At 50.8% G+C, this 18,986-nt stretch overlaps 1 protein-coding gene across 2 annotated transcripts in view; it reads right to left on the bottom strand.

Annotated features, from left to right (window-relative positions):
- TSPAN18 (tetraspanin 18) overlaps nt 1–18,986 on the bottom strand; it is a 199,406-nt gene that overhangs the window by 124,393 nt on the left and 56,027 nt on the right. Inside the window, exon 1 of one of the 2 annotated variants that reach the window (XM_043482777.1) lies at nt 9,902–10,174. The exons of the other annotated variant lie outside the window; for it this stretch is intronic. The gene's annotated coding sequence lies outside the window, so the exon portion shown is untranslated. Of the gene's footprint in view, nt 1–9,901; nt 10,175–18,986 lie in introns of those variants that run through there. 2 annotated transcript variants of the gene reach the window in all.

Here is an 18,986-nt window from a genome sequence, read left to right as displayed (position 1 = left end):
GCTTCCAATGAAAGATTCCTGGGAACTACTCACAACAGCGTCTGGTTCAGGGTGTGACTGAGTAAGGAGTGGCCATTATTATGATGCTAATGATGGCACCATCTTCAGAATAATCCTCAAGCTCAGGGAGCGATTTCCCCAGAGCCAAGTGTGGGAGTGCACCTTGTCCCTGGACCCTCTTCAGCGACAGCCAGCGATTGAGCAGATACGAGGCAGCCCGGCCAGCAGAGCCTTTCTTGAAGTGTGTTCAGATGTTAAGTACACCAGCAATAAAAGGCCCTGTGATCGGTGAAGTCTGGGAAATGCTGGCTTAACCCAAGTTAAATAGAATCTTTTGTGAGGGACTCATCAAAGTCTTTGTTGGGCCCAAACTGCATCTCGAATCTCCAGAAAGGGAGGCGGAATTACACACACTGATTCACAATCCTTTAGAGCCAAGGGTGAGGGTTCTGTGTCACCAACTTGGGGGGAAAGTCAGATGCTGCTGTAGCCATTCCTGCTTCATTTATTCACACGTTCCTGCCTTCATGAGCTCTTTCTCCTCTCTCATTCACATCTGCGCTCCACGAACCAGGAACCTCATCCCACGAGGCCCTGCACAAGAATCTTTTTGTCTTATTAGGGAGACCTGCAGCTATGTCGATCTGCTCCCCTATTTTTGATAATGGCAGGACTCTTCTCCTGGAGGCTCAGGTCCAAACTCCCAGCCACTTTCTATCCCTCCTGCCCCTTATCCCTCACACCCCCTCCATCAGCAAGTCCTACAGGATCTACCCCAAGATATGTCCCAACTTTAATCATGGCTCACCGTTTCTAACTACTATTGCACTCATCCCAGTCCCCGTCATCTCTCGCGTGGATGGTATCGTTGCCTCCTCAATGATCTTCCACATTCCCTCTAGCCCCACCAGCCTTATCCCCACAGTGGTGGTTTAGTTGCTAAGTCGTGTCTGATTCTTGTGACCCCATGGACTGTAGCCCGCCAGGCTCCTCTGTCCGTGGGATTCTCCAGGCAAAAATACTGAAGTGGGTTGCCATTTCCTTCTCCAGGGGATCTTCCCGACCCAGGAATTGAACCTGGGTCCCCTGTACTGCAGGCAGATGAGCTAAATGCAATCAGACCATGCCCCCCACCCCGCTGCTGCAAACTGCCAAATGGCTTTCTCTCACACTAAAGCAAAACCTTTGTCTTCTAAAGCTCCCCATGATCCTACCTTACCCACCAACTTGCATGCAATTCACCCTACCACTCACTGTCCTGCAGCCTGGTTGGTTTCCTTTCAGATCTCACTCCAGGGCCTTTGCATTTGCCGGTCCCTCTTGCTGCAATGGGCATCCTCTGGAACTTCATGCAGATGTCAGGAGTCTGCCTAACCATCCACCTTCGCGAAGAGACTCTCCCTGACCACTCCATCCCAAGTAGCCCCTCATCGCAATGGTCATAGGTGCTATCACATTTCCCTGTCTCCTTCCCAGCACTACATCCATTTGAAAGTTTTGTATTTAATTTGTTTCCATATTTCTTTTCTCTCTCCTTGAACTAGAAGGTAGGAAACTCCATGAGGGGAGGAGATTGCCTTATGCATTGTTCTAGTCTTGGTATCTAGCATAACACCTCGCCATTGCAGGTGTCCCAGCAATATCTGCTGATAGGATGAGTGAGGGACACTGCTCAGCAGACAAGGGTGAGGACAGTCGCTGGCTTGCGGCATTGCCAAGGGTGATCCTGGTCCTGGTCCAACTGAGAAAATACTCCTGCACGTCATCACCCACAGGCCTGATGACAGGGACTCAGGCTCTAAGTCCTGAGCAAACAGCCAGGAGCCTGCCCCTCTTGGAGAGTCGTAGCTGAGGCCAGGTATGGTGGCCAGCACTGAGCTAGGCACTATTACACACTGGAGGTAAGTTTAAAACCCTTCACATCAACACTGAGAAGTAGATTTCATCTCTCTAACTATAGCTGAGGTCACATAGCCAGTCTGTAAAGCAGGGGACCAGTAACAGATCTCTCCGTCTAAAACAGTGTGCCATCAGAGGAATGAATGAATGAATGGAACTTCTAACTGCCAAAATGCGGAGGGACAGAGAGGTGGCCAAAGCCTTTCCTCCTCTCCCTTCTTACCCCTCAACCACCCCCAGCCCCTCCTCCCCTATTCCCTAACACCTACCCCCCATCAGGGTACAGTAGGGCTCAAATATCCAGAGTCTGGTTTGTGAACTCACTGGCCTCGAGCCTCACGAGGAGTCAGCTTCTTGGAGCCTCTGGGTTCTCATCTGTAAAATGGGCAGAGTGAGCCTGGCTTTGTCTGCTTTCCTGGGGAGTCATGAGAAATCAGATGAGCCAATCACGCAACGTGCTCAAAAGACATGGTCATTATTAGAGCCTTCCTTGTGGCCTAAATGAAGAGCATCTCCCAAGGGCATCCTCGTCAGAAGGAATACCAAGGGCAAAGCTTATCCCTAAAGACAGATCCTCCCATGGCAGAATGTCAGGTCTGGTGACACCTGAAACGAGATGAGGGTACTACCTGGGGGCAGGGGTGTATCCCTGGCACCCTCAAAGCCGATAACAGAAGAAACCCACGTGGTGGCCCTGATGAAACCCCAGTGACAACCACATCAAGCCTGTATCTCAAGAGGGACTATGCCTGCAGACTCGGGCCCTGGGACCTAGGGATACACATGTCAGTGAACTGAGTGCTCTTGCTTTCATTTGCAGCTGGGGCAGGAGCACGGGCAGACAGAGGAGGGAGGGCGGGCTCAAGCTCACCCGGGGTGAGCAGGTCTGGGGCCTGTCTGTAGCTGTGTGACTGAGGATACACCTGTCCCTCTCTGGTCATTATTTTCCCTGTGTACAAACACGAGGGCAAGACCCGTCATCACAAACATTCTGCTTATTCTAATATTCCAGGTTCCATGGTAGGCACAGCGAACGAGCCACCCCTCTGCAAGAGGGCCAGCAATACAATCCAAGAAGGAGCAGCCCAGCCTAAAACAGGGGGCTCAGCTCCCCATGGGACACTGAACCCTGGGCTTTTGCTTTATACCTCCTGGCACGAACCCAGAGTACTTCTCCAGGGATGGCGGCGGAACCCATGGGGTGAAAGTGCGGAACAAGAGAGGACGCTGACATCTTTTTTCCCCGTGAATCAGCAGAAAACCTAAAAACCAAGTCTCCCATTCATGCTTTCTCCACCGCGAGAAACGCACACCTCTAGCCATTTGCCGGTGAACTCTGAAACATGAGCATAAATAATTAAAATGAAATTAAAGTTGTCAAAATAAATGAGCAAAGAACCAGGAGCCTCCTCCTTGCCATCCCGTGAGTTCTCAGCTGGCTGTTCTGCAAAAGCTGATGATCACAGGCAAAGGGTGTCCTGGACCCTGAGGCAGTGCGAGGTGACTGCAATGTGGAAGGGGCCCAAGGGCAATGGGCTGGGGCACGGAAAAGGACTGGCAGGTAGATATGTAGCCGTGGCAGAACCTCGCAGTTCGGGGTGGTCAGTGGCAGTGACAGGTCAGGTCCGTGGGCCGCGACCCCACATTCAGCAGGCCCAAGGGCAAGGGCTCTGGCCAGTCCTCATTCAACCCAGAGTCCCAGAACACCCTTGGAGCAAGTCTGCTGTGGGCTCTGGGCCCGGGGCGGTCCCACGTGCCTCCTCTAAGGAAGCAGGTGCGTCCTGCAGCTACACAGCCTTAGGCTCCAGCCACCTGGGCACTAATCAGATCCTGAGACTGATCCCTCCAGGGGTCTGGTGAGAGAGTCCACCTTTCTCCCTGCTCTTAGAGCAGGGGCCTGGCCCACCAGAAGTGGCAGTACTCAGAAGGTGGCAGTTCCTGGGTGTGAACTCACTGGAGGTTTGGTGCGCATCTGATCCTGGCTACCACCCTTGTCTGCTTGAACTAATGCCTCCTACCTAGTCTCCGGGGCTTCTGCCCTACTGCTTGGTAGAATGAATGAATGAGCAGAGGTAAGGGTATCATTATGCCCATTTTACAGATGAGGAAGCTGAGGTTTAAAGAAATGATCTGGCTCATGTTTACTGGGAGAGCTGAGGTGGGACTGTGGATTCCCTTCAGATAGGAAGACTAAAGGGCAAGCGTCTTAAACATATCTGATGCCAATATCAGTTCTAGGGGATTGGGCAGTGGTGTCTGCTGGATGATGCCAAACATCTCCCGCAGTGAGGAAAGAGGGGTCCCAGCAGAGAAGCAGGTGGTATGAAGACAAGAACTGACTTGGTATGCTGAAGGAACCCAGGGAAACCAATACGGCTGGAGTAGAGACAGCAAAGAGCAGAGGTAAGATAGGTTGGCAGGAACCCGCCCATAGGATGGGCTTAGATCTTACTTTAAGCATGATGGGAGGACCCTGGGGGGCTTCCAATGGCAGATGGGGCAGCACTTCTTAGGGGGAAGGCCTGGATAATAATTTCTTCCCCAAGCCAGTTATGACACATCTTTCATGCATCAACCAAAGTGGCACCATTTACTTCCATTGATTCAGCTAATAAATATAAATGATCACAGCTAGCATCTGAGTTATGATGAGATGGCTGGATGGCATCACCAATGCCATGGATATGTACTTGGGCAAACTCTGGGAGATGACGAGGGACAGGGAGGCCTGGCATGCTGCTGTCCATGGGGTCATGAAGAGCCGGACACGACCGGATGACTGAACACCACCAACTAGCATGTATTAAGCTTCTACTGTGTGCCAGCTACTGGGCTGAGCACTGTTCCATATCAATACATCCATTCTCTCATTAAACCCTCATGCCTATCCCATGACACGGTTTCACTTACAACATGATTTACTGCTGCTGCTGCTAAGTCGCTTCAGTCATGCCCGACTCTGTGCGACCCCATAGACGGCAGCCCACCAGGCTCCGCCGTCCCTGGGATTCTCCAGGCAAGGACACTGGAGTGGGTTGCCATTTCCTTCTCCAATGCATGAAGGTGAAAAGTGAAAGTGAAGTCGCTCAGTCGTGTCTGACTCGTAGCGACCCCATGGACTGCAGCCTACCAGTCTCCTCCGTCCATGGGATTTTCCAGGCAAGAGTACTGGAGTGGGGTGCCATTGCCTTCTCGGACAACATGATTTACTTTACAATGATACACAGGTTATTTTCGGTACTATCTCATTTTACAGATGGAGAAACTGAGGCTCCAACGGTTAAGCAGCTTGTCCAATACCCCAGCCACTGGCAAAGCCAGAACTTAAACCCAGGTCTGTGTGAGCACAGAGACTGAGTCCTCAATACTAACCACCACCGCCTCCCCGCCCCCAAAGATACACACACACACACACCCCACATTGGGTTTTAACTCTCTGGAACTAGGAAACATTGTTGAGGTGTGGAGCTCATAGTGGGTTACAGTTTCTCAAACAGAACTTGACTGTGGCTCCCTCTTTCCTCCTCTTGCTGCTCTGGCCCATGAGACGGGGGCGCCAGGGGAAGGGGGCCCGGCTTCTCCCTCCTGTAATTGCTCACGTTCACTGCTGGATAACGCAATCAGAGCTCAAGGATTAATGGACTTGGCTCTGGCTTTCAAGTCCCACCCGCTGACAGATCGCCTAATTCCCCCCTGTTCCTGAACCTTTCAGAAAAAAATGCAGGCGGCTTGCTTATCTTAGTGTGGGGTTGCCGTGGAAACTGCATCCCTTGTGAGATGCACTGTCATAACATTTCAGTCCTGTTCTGAACACTTAAAGACACAGCCTCCTCCTCTTTGGGGCCTCAGTCCACGAGCACTTGTCAAGTGGCTGGGGAGCGGGTAGGGGGTGACTGTGGTGGGAGGTGAAGAAGGAGGAGGACCCCTGGCTTTGCAAATGTCGGCTCCCATCCATCTAAGGCTTGGGGTCACCTAGTGCCCGGCGAGTTGGGTTCAGAGAACATTCTTCAAGTGGCTTCTAGTCTGGGCAATGGGCTCTGCTTGGGGTTTTGTGATGAAGTTCACCATCTGCCCCATGAAGGTGGCAGAATTATGAACCCCATTTTACAGAAGAGGAAACTGAGGCTTGAGGAGGTGAGGTCATTGTAGAGGTCACTGTGGCAATGCTCTGGGTGACCGAACATCCTGGTTTTAGCACTCAAATTCCCGCGTCCCAGGAAACCCCCTGGTCTCTGGCAAACTGGGATGGTGGTTCACCTCCCGCGCATTTGTTTCTAATGCCTATACCTGTGACTCTCCTTCACATCCCAGAGATGCTCTGCTCACCAGCAGACAGTCAGAAGTGCTCTGAGCCACCCTCCTCTATGCTGGGGGCAGGCGGGGGGTGGGGTGGGGTGTGCTGAGCCAATAGCCGACAGGAAAGCCTTGTTCCCTGGCCTTGGCCTAGGACAAGTTCTGAGCTCCCCTCGGGGCTCAAATGGAAGCCACCTTCTGCCGGACGTCGCCTGGGATGCCCCTAGCTTGATACCCTCCCCTCCCCTCCCTCATCAGCTCCCACGGGGGCAGAGCCTTAACAAATCGCTCGCACAGGCCCCGCCTCTCAGGCTCTGCTCCGGGTGCAGCCTGACCTCGGGCACACAATGGGTCACGTTGGAGCTGTTCCCATACCCAGACCTTGGCTGTCAGCCCTTCCCATCCCTCGCGCACTCTGGACTTCCAGGCACACTAAAAGAGGGCCCTTCCCCACAGCCGCGCTCTTCTGAACCTCAGGGCCTTGGCACGTGCCGTTGTCTGTACCCTCGGCTTGGCATCTCCTTCCCAGGCTGCTTCCCCAGGGCTGAGGTCCACGCACCCTACAAGGCTGGCTGAGGCATCCCCTTGCCTGGGAGGCCTTCCTGGGCCTCAGCCACTGCTGAAGGGGCTCAGAGGGGCACAGGGACCTCCTTGTGGCTACATCACTTCCACCAAAGCCCCAACTTGAAGGGGATGTCCTTGGTGTTCCAGAGTCGGCTGTGAGTCCCCAGGGCAGGCACTGAGATGTTCTCTCTGCATCCTCATGCCCTGCTCAGGGTCCATCACTGAGGAAGTGCTAACAAACACCGAATGAGCGAATGCAGGCACACTTAGGTAGCACCTAGTCTGTGCCAAGTAGTCGGTCAGACAAGCCGCGCAGTCCTCACGACACGTGCAAGACCCTGTATGACGCCCGGCTGCCTCCCCGGCCTCCTCGCACTCGCTCCCCCACGCATCACCCCAGTTCTGGAAAGCCAAGCCCTTGGTGCCCGCGGTTCCCCTGTCTGCAGCCCTCTGTACCACAGAAGCCCTGGGAGTGTTCCCTCACTTCCTCTGGTCTCTGCTTAAACATCCCTGTCAGAGGGCTCTCCGCGACCCCTCTATCCCCTCTATTGCAAACAGCATCCCCCATCATCACTCACTGATTTTCTCACTACCTGAAGTACATATTTGTTTATATATAATATACAAGCCTACAATAAGTATATATTTAATGACAGGCATACAATTGAATATATGCTATGTATAAAACATATAAATTGATTCACATTGACCATATATTTCGTTGTCTGTCTCTCCCACTAGAGTGTAACGTCCAGAAAAGAAGGACCTTTGTTCACTGCTATAATCCAATACCCAGAACGGTGGCTGCAGCACACTATAAATGTTCAACAAATATTTTTGAATGAATGAATACAGTCTTAGCCCCTAGTCGACTGCTGAGAAACAGTCCTTCGATGTAAGCGCCGTTACACACTGAAGCTCACTGGGTGAGATGACTTGCCCAAGGCCACACAGACCAAGGACACCCTGATTCTAAAGCCCTGGGGCACCGCTGTGACCATGAACCCTCTCCAATACCACCACATCCTGCACACCGTCCCCAGAGCCTGGCTACTCTTTCCAGAGCAGATGCCCAGGCGCTGGTGATAGCTCTTCCATTGAGGGGACACAGCGGGGACCTGGAGGAGGAGATGGTCCACAGAAGGGGTGGCTGGCCTGCCTCTGAGCATCTCTCGGTGGCCATGAGGAGGTGGGGCCAGTGGAGGCAAGGGCAGTTATTCGTCAGAACAGAAAGATGCCCCCACCAGCTCTTCAATCACAGCCAAGGCTTCCAGCCTCCCCATGTTAGGGGTCCAGATGCAAACTCTGAAACCTCTTCAGAGGACCCGATATGTTGTTACTAATTGAACATGTGAGCCCATTAGCTCAAATGTTTGAATGTGTATCATTATGAACGTGTTTCAGGGATCCCTCCATCTTCCCCCACCAAAGCAGGAGAAGCAGAGGCCCAATGACACTGGTCCCTTTGCTCACCCGGGCTAGAGTCGGCCAATGGCAGAGCATTGCCAAGGGCATCTCCACTGACCTCGCCTTCCGTCCCTGTTGTATGTTTCAGTAGTTAGAGAGGAGACGGGGCAGGATAGCCTATCCCAGACCCAGTTTCCAAAAGTTCACGGGGCACAGAGTTGCTCAGAAGACCTCGTTACCCAGCTTGGGGCTGCTGCTTGCCTCGACATGGGGACCACAGTAGCCTTCATTTTCTGAGGGCCTGGAGAAGGAACTCAGGAGAGACCTTGCCCTAGATGCACTAGAGAATTCCCACCTCCAACACAAAATAACCTTTCCTAAGGGGATCCACGAGAGGAAGCCACTTCTAGGATGACTCCGTCACTGGGCCACCCTGTCCTGGCTCCCGTTGTGTACCTGGCCCGCACTGACCTGTCCTCTCGCCCTGTGGGTTAGCTTTCCTCAGTCCCACTTCACAGATGAGGATGTCGAGGCTCAGCGGGGAAGCGCAGGACTCTAAACCTCGTGGTGTCCCTGTTTAGGTTACCTCACTCTGCTTGACCAGGTTCCGGGTATCCGTAGATGTCTGCTATCCCATCTCCTTTTCTGTTCTCTGAGAGCTCAGAGCAAGCATTCACACAGGTGTGCGTGCACACACACACACACGCACGCAGCCAGGCACCTTCCTGGCCTCCGATAGCCCAGCAGTGAAGTTACTGCCCAAGTGACGGACCGAGGGCTGTGAGTCCATGATGCCCGAGGTCCTGGACTCAGGGGCAGGATAAGGACATTCTCATGATTGGTGTCCTACTGACAGCTCATAAAATCCCAAGAGACTCTGCTCCCTGGAATACGAGCCAGCATCACCCCAGGCCCCCAAAGCACTCACCAGGGGCTGTGGCGTGGGGTGAGGGCTCCTGAAGGGGTCTTTCTGGTCCATGCACAGTCCCACAGACAAAGACTGGGCGGAGGGAGCCAGAGCTACATTTAAAGACGGACTATTATTGTTTTTCCTTTTCCAATGCTTGCAGTGTCCTGCTGACAGACTATGAAAATAAAGATTCATTTCCCACTGACCTGGGGTACTTTTTCTTTTCATCCCACAAATAGCATAATTCTGGGTTTCTGGCACACACTCCACCCCTGGCTTGCTCTTGAACCAGCATCACGAATCTTGAAGTCTCCTTGTGAGCACACCTCCCTCTGCTGTATGACAGCCCTGCTTTTTGTCTCAGCAAATTCCTAAAAGCCCCCTGTGAGGTACCATTGCCCACCCTTGTCAGATGGAGAGACTGAGGTCCAGAGAGGGTAAGTAACTTGTCTTAGGCCACACAGCAAGTTCAGAAAGGAACAGACAAATCTTGGAAAGCTTTTTTCTTAGTAGATATAAAAGCCAACAGAGCTATTTTCCTTTCCAAGGCTCCAAATTGGACAATTTAATTCTGGCGGCGATGGCTAAAGAGGGGAAGAATCCTGTAAACTCTGCCATTGGGTGATTTTTTTATTTCCCCTCCCGTGACTTATTTCTGTTAGTGAGAACCTCAGCTTTTCTGCCGAACCCAGCCCTGCCTCGTGTAAACATTCATAAGCTGTGAAAAGAACTCATTGATGAATTTATACAGCAATCCCTCTCCCCACATGAATGAAACCCAGCCCCTGACACGAGGGTGGTGGGGCAAGGTTGTCACACACCGAATACCTGCACATCTCTCTCCTTTTGCTGTCCTCATCACTCTCTGGATGCCCAGGCGCTCTGCACAGCCTCGTCTGCAGTAAGGCAAAGGCGGCCGGACGCCTGGATTCTTCCTTCCTCTTGCTCTCTTCTCTGCTTAGAGCAGAGGGGAGGGAATTCATGTAGAAATCAACTCTGACACGTGACTTCCTTGATCCTGGCCGGCTTCTCCAGGTACAGGAGAAATAAAGCCAGGGATGAGACGCCACCAGCTCTTGTCGAACACCTCCCTTTGCAGGAAACTGCTCCTCCAAACTGCACGGGCCACTGTGGCCGCCACTGGCCACACATGGCTATTAAATTTAAATCAATAAAACGGAAATAGAATTAAAGGGCCCGGGAGCAAAGTTCTGCTTTGCCAGGTCCAGTCAATGACCCGATGCATACAGGGTGGAGCAGAGCTGGGGAACCTCCGGACAAAGGGAGCACTATGAACGGTATAAACCACCTTGCCAAAGCCACAAATACTTTGTGGAAAAACACTCACAGAGGACTACAGTCTGCGCCAAAACGCAAAGGAGGCATTTGAGAGGAAAAGCTGGCTTCACGGAGTGGTGGGGGGTGGGACACACATACCGCCAGGAGGAATTTTTTTTTGGGGGGCGGGGTCAGAGGAAAAAAAAAATCACCTATCTTTCTTCGTTTTTAAAAACTGCAGGGGTGGGACTGGGAGACTCTGTAAGGCTCCCCCAGGGAGTAGAGCTCTACCAGCATTTGCTGGATGAATGTATCAATGAAGAGAAAATATTAAAGTCACGGATGTGGAAAAGTCATAAAAAAAAAAAAAAAGGCTAGAGGGGGATAAATGCAAAATCCGGGCTGGGAAGAGACTGGCTCAGGTCCAGTGAAACCTCTGCTGTTTCTGGGTTGGGGCGATGGGTACTCACGTGTTCAATGTGTTGTTATAATTGGTCCCCTACACTTATTTGATAAATATCCTTTGCATCCCAATGTTCAACAGAAGCATTCACACGTAAGATATACCAAAGACCCTAAAAAACATCTAAATTTTAGCCCTAATCTTGCCCATGTTTCAAAAGATGCTTTGTCTCATTATTGCAGTTGGGGATAATTAAAATCAACATAGACATTTTTAATGATACCTTTCATTTATATAACACTGCACATTTTTATAGCATTCACCACTTTCTTCCACTATTGGGTTTAAACTTAGGAGGAAATAATGTAGCCATCATAGGGCAGAAAATGCCAGAAACCAGATCCGCTTTTCCCTCCTGACTCTGCCTCTCATCAGCTGTGAGACCCTGAACAAGCCACCGAGTTTCCCGCAGCCTCCGTTTCCCAAATGAGAAAATGGAAGAATGTACTCAGTTGTCTGGGCTTCCCAGATAGCTCAGTGGTAAAGAGTCTGCCTGTAATGCAGAAGACTCAGGTCCAGTTCCTGGGTCAGAAGATCCCCCGGAGAAGGAAATGGCAACCCACTCCAGTATTCTTGCTTGGGAAGTCTCACGGACAGAGGAGCCTGGCGAGCTACAGTCCATGGGACCACATAGAGTTAGACCTGACTTCGAGACAAAACAAGAATAACTTAGTTGTCTATCACGGGGGGTGGTTGTGAGTTAACCTTCACTGGTTGGTGACAGCTTCATTGAGCAATTCCTGTGTCCCAGGCTCAGCTCCGAGTGCCGAGGACAGGACAGGGGCCTGTCCCCAGAGAGCTATGGCAAAGGGTTCCACACATCTGATGGGGGCACTGATGCCTCAACACAGTCTCATCATCTGAAGGCGTGTTGGAACGATAATGGGTTGAGATGAATAAAAAGGCTTTAGATAAAACAGGGTAAAGGCAAGACGGTGAGCCAGGACCAGAAGGCCAACGAGACAGGCCAAGAGATCGCCTGCACACTCCGGATCGGACAAGAGTCCTGCCATATGCTGGCACCAGTTGGTATTAACAGTTAACTGTTGCTCTGGGCTCCAAAGTCTCCCCCCAGCCCCCCAGCCCCTCCCCAGCAGCTGAAGGACGGGTGTCTGCTCTCCGCAAGGACCTCTGTGACTCAGCGCTCTGACCGGGGTCTACCTTGGCCGATCAGTACCAGCACCCACCTGTCATTAAATAGCTGGCATTATGTCCCTGAGTCAAAGGATGAGGGGGGAGTTCTACATCACGCCTCAGTCTCTCCCTGCAATGCAGGCTGAGTCCTGACCCTCCCCTTCCATCCAAGCCCCCACCTGCAGGTGATGAGTCAGCCTCCACCTCTAGGGTCCAGGGAAGTTCCCCTCAAGAAGGTTCACCTCAGGTGAATTCTGAAGGGGCAGACGAGACCGCTGCGTGAACCGCCAGGAAAAGTGTGTTCTTCAGGAACAGCCTTTGTGAAGGGAGCTTTCTCGGGAGAGCTTAGGGCCTCGCGAGACTGCGAGACCAGTGCTGGAACACAAGATCTTGAGTGGCAGGGGGCGGAGTCTTGAGGTCACCTCCAGGATGCTGGGGCTTACCCTGTGAGCGCTGCAAGTTCAGCAGGGTTAGACTTGCGTTTCAATAGAGAGCACCCTGGCTGCTAGGGGAGTGGGATCTGTAGGACCTCATAGGGTGGGGCAAGTGCCAGGTAGAAGCAAGTCCTCATAAAATGGTTGTGGTACATCCTGGGCACATGTGCTGTGATTTTCTTCTTCCGGTCTGTGGATTTCTGATTCACTTTTCTTAAAAGTGAATGAGCAGAAGTTTTAAATTTTGGTGAAGTCCAATTCATCCGTTTTTCCTTTTACGGTTCCTATTTTTATTGTCCTGTCTAATAAGTCTCTGCCCACTATAAGATTGTGAAGCTATTCTGTCAGGTTGTCTTCCAAAAGTTAAATAATCCCTTTAAATCAATAATAAAAAGACAATCCAATAAAAAAATGGGCAAAAGACTTGAATGATAGTCCACAAAAGAAGACATTCAGATGAAAGATGCTCAACTCCACTGGCCCAACAGGGAAGTACACATGAAAATAATGAAATAATGTCACATAACTATAGAATGTCTAAAATCGAAAAGCTCTGTTGACAATACCAAGTATTGATCAGGCTATGGAGGAATTGGAACCTTCAGACACAGCTGGTGGAGGTGTGAAATGGTACAAGAATTTTAGAGAACAGCTTGGCACTTTCTTTTAAGTTAAATATACACTTGCCCTCTAATGCAACCATTCTACTCATAGGTATTTACACATGAGAAAAGAAGGCAGGGGTCCACGCAAAGACTTGTACTCAAATGTTCATAGGAGCTTGATTACATAATAGTCCAAAACTGGGAACACGCAAAGGCCCATCAAAAAGGATGAATGTATAAACAAGATGTTGTATATACATAAGATAGAATATTGTGCAGCAGTTCAAAGTAATGAGCTCCCCACATAGCTCCCAACAACAGGCATGAATTTCAGAAACATCAAGATGGTTAGGTAGCATCACTGACTCAACAAGCTCAATGAACTTGAGCAAACCCCAGGAGATGGTGAAGGACAGGGAAGCCTGGCATGCTGTTGGGGTCGCAAAGAGTCAGACACAACTTGGCAACTGAACAACAACCACAAGCTGAGGGCAGGAAGCCAGACACAAGAGCGCAGACTGTGTGATTCCATTTATAGGAAGTTCTAGAACAAAGCTAACCTACAGTGATACAAAGCAGAGGCGTGGTTAACTGGAAAAGGCGTGAGGAAACTCCCCGGGCTGATGGAAAAGTTTCCTGTCTTGCTGGGAATTCGGATTACAGGGGTGTAAATAAGGTCGGAATGTATGGAATGCTTTCGATCTGAATATAAATGGTACCCCAATAAAGTTTCTAATTCTTTGTGGCTGGGGTGGGGAGGGAAAAGTTGCTGGATGAAAGTATATATAATTCCTTCAACTGCTTGTTATTTCATTTATTTTAAAAATAAGTTTACTTATTTATTTATTGAAATGTATTGACATATTTGTTGTTGTTGTCAGCTGCTCAGTCATGTGTGATTCTTTGCGACCCCAAGGACTGCAGCACGCCCGGCTTCCCTATCTTTCACCATCCCCCGAAGCTTGCTCAAACTCATGTCCATTGAGTTGGTGATGCCATCTAACCATCTTGTCCTCCTTCGTCCCCTTCTTCTGCCTTCTATCTTTCTCTTTTCTAATGAGTCAGCTCTTCATATCAGGTGGCCAAAGTATTTGACATATAACATTGTATAAATTCAAGGTGTCCAACAAGTTGATCTGATGTATGTATATTGCCATTATAGTGATAGCACCTTTATTATATTACATGGTTATTTCTTTTTTTTTACTGTGGGCCATTTTTTAAGTCTTTATTGAATTTGGTACAATATTGCTTCTGTTTTATGCTTTGGATTTTGGCTGCAAGGCATGTGGGATCATAGCTCCCTGACCAGAGATGGAACCCACATCCCCTGCATTGGAAGGCAAAATCTTAACCACTGAACCACCAGGGAAGTCCCATCACTTCTTTTTTGAGCTGGGAATGATTAAGATCTAGTCTCCTAGCAACTTCAGTGACTAATACAATAGTGTTGCCCATTCTCACTACACTGTGCATTAGCTCTCCAGGACTTGTCTCCTAGTTGCAGGTTTGGACGCTTATCTGACATCTCTTTTATTCTTCCATTTTCCAGAGGCTCCGTAAGTCTGACATTGTTACTAAGCATGCCAGGGACAGCGAAGAGACAGAGGCAAGTACAGGCAAGCTGCTGCAACATCCCATTCCTTCCTCATCCAACAGAGATCTGCTACCCCTACTGCGGCTATTAGGACCTCTGGAGCAACAAAGGCTGATATGCCAGCGTCCCATCCATCAAGGAGCTCACAGTCATTCTGTGTGTGTGTGTGTGTGTGTGTGTGTGTGTGTGTGTGTGTGTGTGACTTCTCAAGAAGTTAGCCAGGGGCTTCCCTGGGGGCTTCGTGGTAAAGAATCCACTTGCCAATGCAGGAGACATGGGTTTGATCCCTCATCCGGGAAGACCCCACACGCAGGAAGCCCAGGAGCCATGACTCCTGAGCCCACGTGCCATAGCTCCTGAAGCCTGTGCGCCCTAGAGCCTGTGCCCTGCGACAGGCGGAGCCCCTACGATGAGAAGCCCGCGCATCGCACCTAGGGAGTAGTCCCCACTCGCCATTACTAGGGAAAAGCCTTCTCAGCAGCGAAGACACAGCACCACCATAAGTAAATAAATTATTTTTAAAAAAGAAGTTAGCCATCATATTTTCCAATAACCACTTAAAAGTGTAATAATATTGAAAAAAAAGAAAACAAAACACAGCCACTAGCCACCTCTTCATTGCCCCGGGCCCTAGGCAGCCCTAACTTCTGGACCTGCATCAAGAAGGCCCAGGGTTGCGGAGGGGCGGGTGGGTCTCTCTGGGGATCTGGTGACTGTGGGCTGCCCTCCAGCAAGGCCCAACCTTCCACCGTCAGCGAGGTTTCCCAAGCCTCCAGCCGGCTTCGCTGTCTGCTCCCTAGAGACGCCGGGGACCCTCCAGGGCAGCCCCCTGATGGCTAAGCCACCAGTTTCTGGCTGCTCCTCCTGCCCTTTGCAGAAACCTCTAGAGCAGCACATTTCCTTAATGTGTGTGATAGCTAGTCCTTTCTCAATGTCTTTCTCTTAAAAGGACAGAAAAATAGAAACTGACCAACTATGGCTGAAATGTAGGCATTCCGCAGACAGACCCAAAGATCCACCAGGACCCACATCCCCGCTTCTCATTCCAACCCTACGAAGCTGCAGGGTGCAGGGAGTTTATTTTGCCTCGTTTCATCCCTATTTTAAGGAAGGTTTTGACTTTTTTATTGAAGTATAATTGATTTACAATATTATGTTAGTTTCTGATGTATAGCAAAGTGATTCAGTTATACATATATATATTTTTTGTATTCTTTTCCATTATGGTTTATTACAGGATATTAAATATAGTTCCCTGTACTGTGCAGTAGGACCTTGTTGTTTACCTATTTTCTATATGGTAGTTTGTATCTGTTAATCCAAGCTCCTAACTTAACCCTCCTACCCTTTCCCCTCTGGTGACCTTGTTTTCTATGTTTGTGAGTCTGTTCTGTTTTGTAGATAAGTTCGTTTGTGTCATATTTTAGATCTACATACAAGTGATATCATATGATATTTGTCTTTCTCTGTCTGACTTATTAATACTTAGTATGATCATCTCTACGTTCATCCATGTTGCAAATGGCATTCTTCCTTTTTTATGACTAAGTAGTATTCCATTGTATGTATATATATGACATCTTCCCTCTCCATTATCTGTTAATGGACATTTAGGTTGCTTTCATGGTTGGCTATTGTAAATAGTTCTGTTGTGAACATTGGGGTGCATGTATCTTTTTGAATAGAATTTTCAAGGAGGGTTTTGATGATGGACACAGAAGTCCCCAAGTTACTGCTCATGGCTACCATCCCCAGGGCCCAGCACTCTTCCTGGGATGAGGCACCATGATTCCCATTTAACAGGTGGGGAAACTGAGGCTTAAGGATGACAGGATATGACCAAGGTCACAAAGCTAGCAAGAGGCAGAAACTAGATTCCAAGTTTTCTCATTTCAAAAACAAGTATCAAGGCCCTATGTCATTTCATAGGGTTCTCAGATCCATGAAAGAAATGCCTGGTTCACTGCTATGAGTATGTGCTAGAAGAAATGATGGATAGATTAATAAGTGAATGGATGGATGGATAGATGGATGGACTGGTGAATGGATAGATGAAGGATGAATGGATGGATGGATAGAAGGGTAGATGGGTGGATGGATGGATAGATGGGTGGATGGGTAGATGGATGGGTGGATGGATGGATGTGTGAAACAGGAGGAGTCAGGACACTTGCCTCACAGGGCAGTTGCACTGGGTCCAGGCTTACTCTGACTCAACCTTCTCACTCTCCCTGGAGCCCTTGCTGGGCTCAGCATCTGAGTAAAAAGGATCCCAGATAATCCAGAGTTCTGCAGGCTGAGAAACAAGCAAGATCATCTAAGAGTCTGGTTGCAGCCTATGCATGTGTGTGTGTGCTCATGAATGGTGGGGTCGGGAGGGACTCTATGGAAAGGACAGGGTGTGTATAGGAAGGCTGTGGGTAGGAAGCGGGAGCCGGGGTGGGTGTGGAGGAGAGGCACGTGCCGGGATGTGAGGGCACTTGCATGAATGGGTGTGTGCAGGGGTGAGTAGGTATACACAGGCGTGTTGGAAGTGTGCACAGGCGTGCAATCAGTACATGCCCAGGATGATGAGCATGAAGGCATGGGGCTGGCAGGGGCAAGTGCCCATTAGAAGCAGTTGAAGGCAGCCTGCGTCTTAACAAGGCCATGGTGCAGGCTCCCAGGGTGATCAATTTCAACCACAGCCATGATCCCAAAGCCTCCCAGCCTGGGAACCTCGCTGCCTCCCACTACCCCTCCCCAGGATCTGAACCCCGGCTGGCCTGCCCCACTCCCTCCCGCCCGCCACAGGTCAAGGAGGGACCCTCCCTGAATCTGAAAAACACACAGTGCTTTTATTAGCGTCTGAGGGCAGCCCGGCCAGGGGAGGCCTCAGACAGTTCTGAAATCTGTGCTCCCGTCCGGCCTCATTTCAGAATCCTGAGGGCAAAGGGGTGGTCTTACTGCCCCTGATCTCAGGTAACCTGAGGACACAGGGCACCCCAGGAGGGGCGGGCGGGGGCAGAATGAGCAAATCTGGGAGGAAAGTGAGCACGATGGAAGGTTCTCCCCGCTGAGAAGAGCCCAGAGTCAACGCCAGGGCAGGCTCCCAGGACCGACGCGCCGGGCCCGGCCTGAGCCCCCCAGCGAAGTCCCCGGTGGGCAGCCCAGCTCCTCCCTCAACTCAGCAGGACCCAGAGCCCGAGCCGAGGTTCTCACTGCACAGGCTGCATGTGGTGGGCATCTGACCAGCTGCCGTGGGGAGGCCTTGCGTGTGGACCAGGGACCAAGCCCGATGTCCCAAGGGACCCCCATGCCCTCTGGCAGTTGGACAGGTGGCCGCACAGACTGCCACCTGTCCGGAACAATCCAGGCCAGCCCTGCCCTTGGTCAGAGCTGACCCCAACACTTGAGATTCTGAGAACCACAGACCACAAGACTGTCAGCTCAGAACAGGGGGAGGGGAAAGGGGAGGGAGGAGGGGGAGGGGACGGGAAACTCCCTCTTTCAATAGAGGCCATTATTGGCCAATTCAGTCCTTCACCACAGGACAAGTGCTCCACCTGGCTATCTCTGGAAACTGGGCAACCCTGGTCCCCGTCTTCCCTTTAGGTCCCCTCCATCCCCAGCTCAGAACCAGAAACGACCCAGCCCACCCACATTTCCAGCTCCTCCTCCTCCTGCTTCCTTCCACAGATGCCATGTCTAACCCACCAGAAAGTTCCCTGCCACCCCACCCCCAGGAAGTGCTGTCCTTCACACCTCCGAGGCTCTGTGCTCTGGCCTCTGCCCAAGTGACCCTTTCTGCTGGGATAAAGTCCTTCCAGGCCCAGGACAAGCAGCCTTGCTACTTCCCAGCCTTCCCCTCTGTTATACAGACAGATCCCATCTTGCCCATCCCCAGCATGGCCACAGGTCTCAAAGTAACTGTTTTCCTCCAACAGACACTGCTGTTCTTGTCCACAGTTCCCCTTGAGGGGGAGAGCCAGGACAACAGGCGCGGCACTCACCTCAGTATCCCCAGCACCAGAACTGGGGATGGAATACAGTAGGTGCTCAGTAAGTGCATGGGGGAATCACACTGACGCATCTTCCCGGCTGCCCCTTCTGAAGCTGGAGTAAAAACTTACAAGGGGGACTTCTTTGTCAGGCCGGTGGTTAAGACTCTGCGCTTCCTATGCAGGGATCGCAGGTTCGATCCCCACATACCGCCACGGCACGGCCAAAAGGCAAAACAAACAAAAAAAGACAAACAAACAAAAAAGACGACACGGAATTACAAGCGCAGGGAGGGCTGTGGGAGGCGGGCGGTGGGGAACCACAGTGTGATCTGTTAACAGCGGGAGAGGAGAAGGAATGAATTCATTTCCTCCTTGTAGTAATGTGCCTGTAAATATTCACAAACCGCGCCGTTTCTCTC

This window comes from Cervus canadensis, chromosome 11 (genome assembly GCF_019320065.1).
Source record: "Cervus canadensis isolate Bull #8, Minnesota chromosome 11, ASM1932006v1, whole genome shotgun sequence".
NCBI lineage: Eukaryota > Metazoa > Chordata > Mammalia > Artiodactyla > Cervidae > Cervus > Cervus canadensis.
This window is presented reverse-complemented; position numbering and strand designations above follow the sequence as displayed.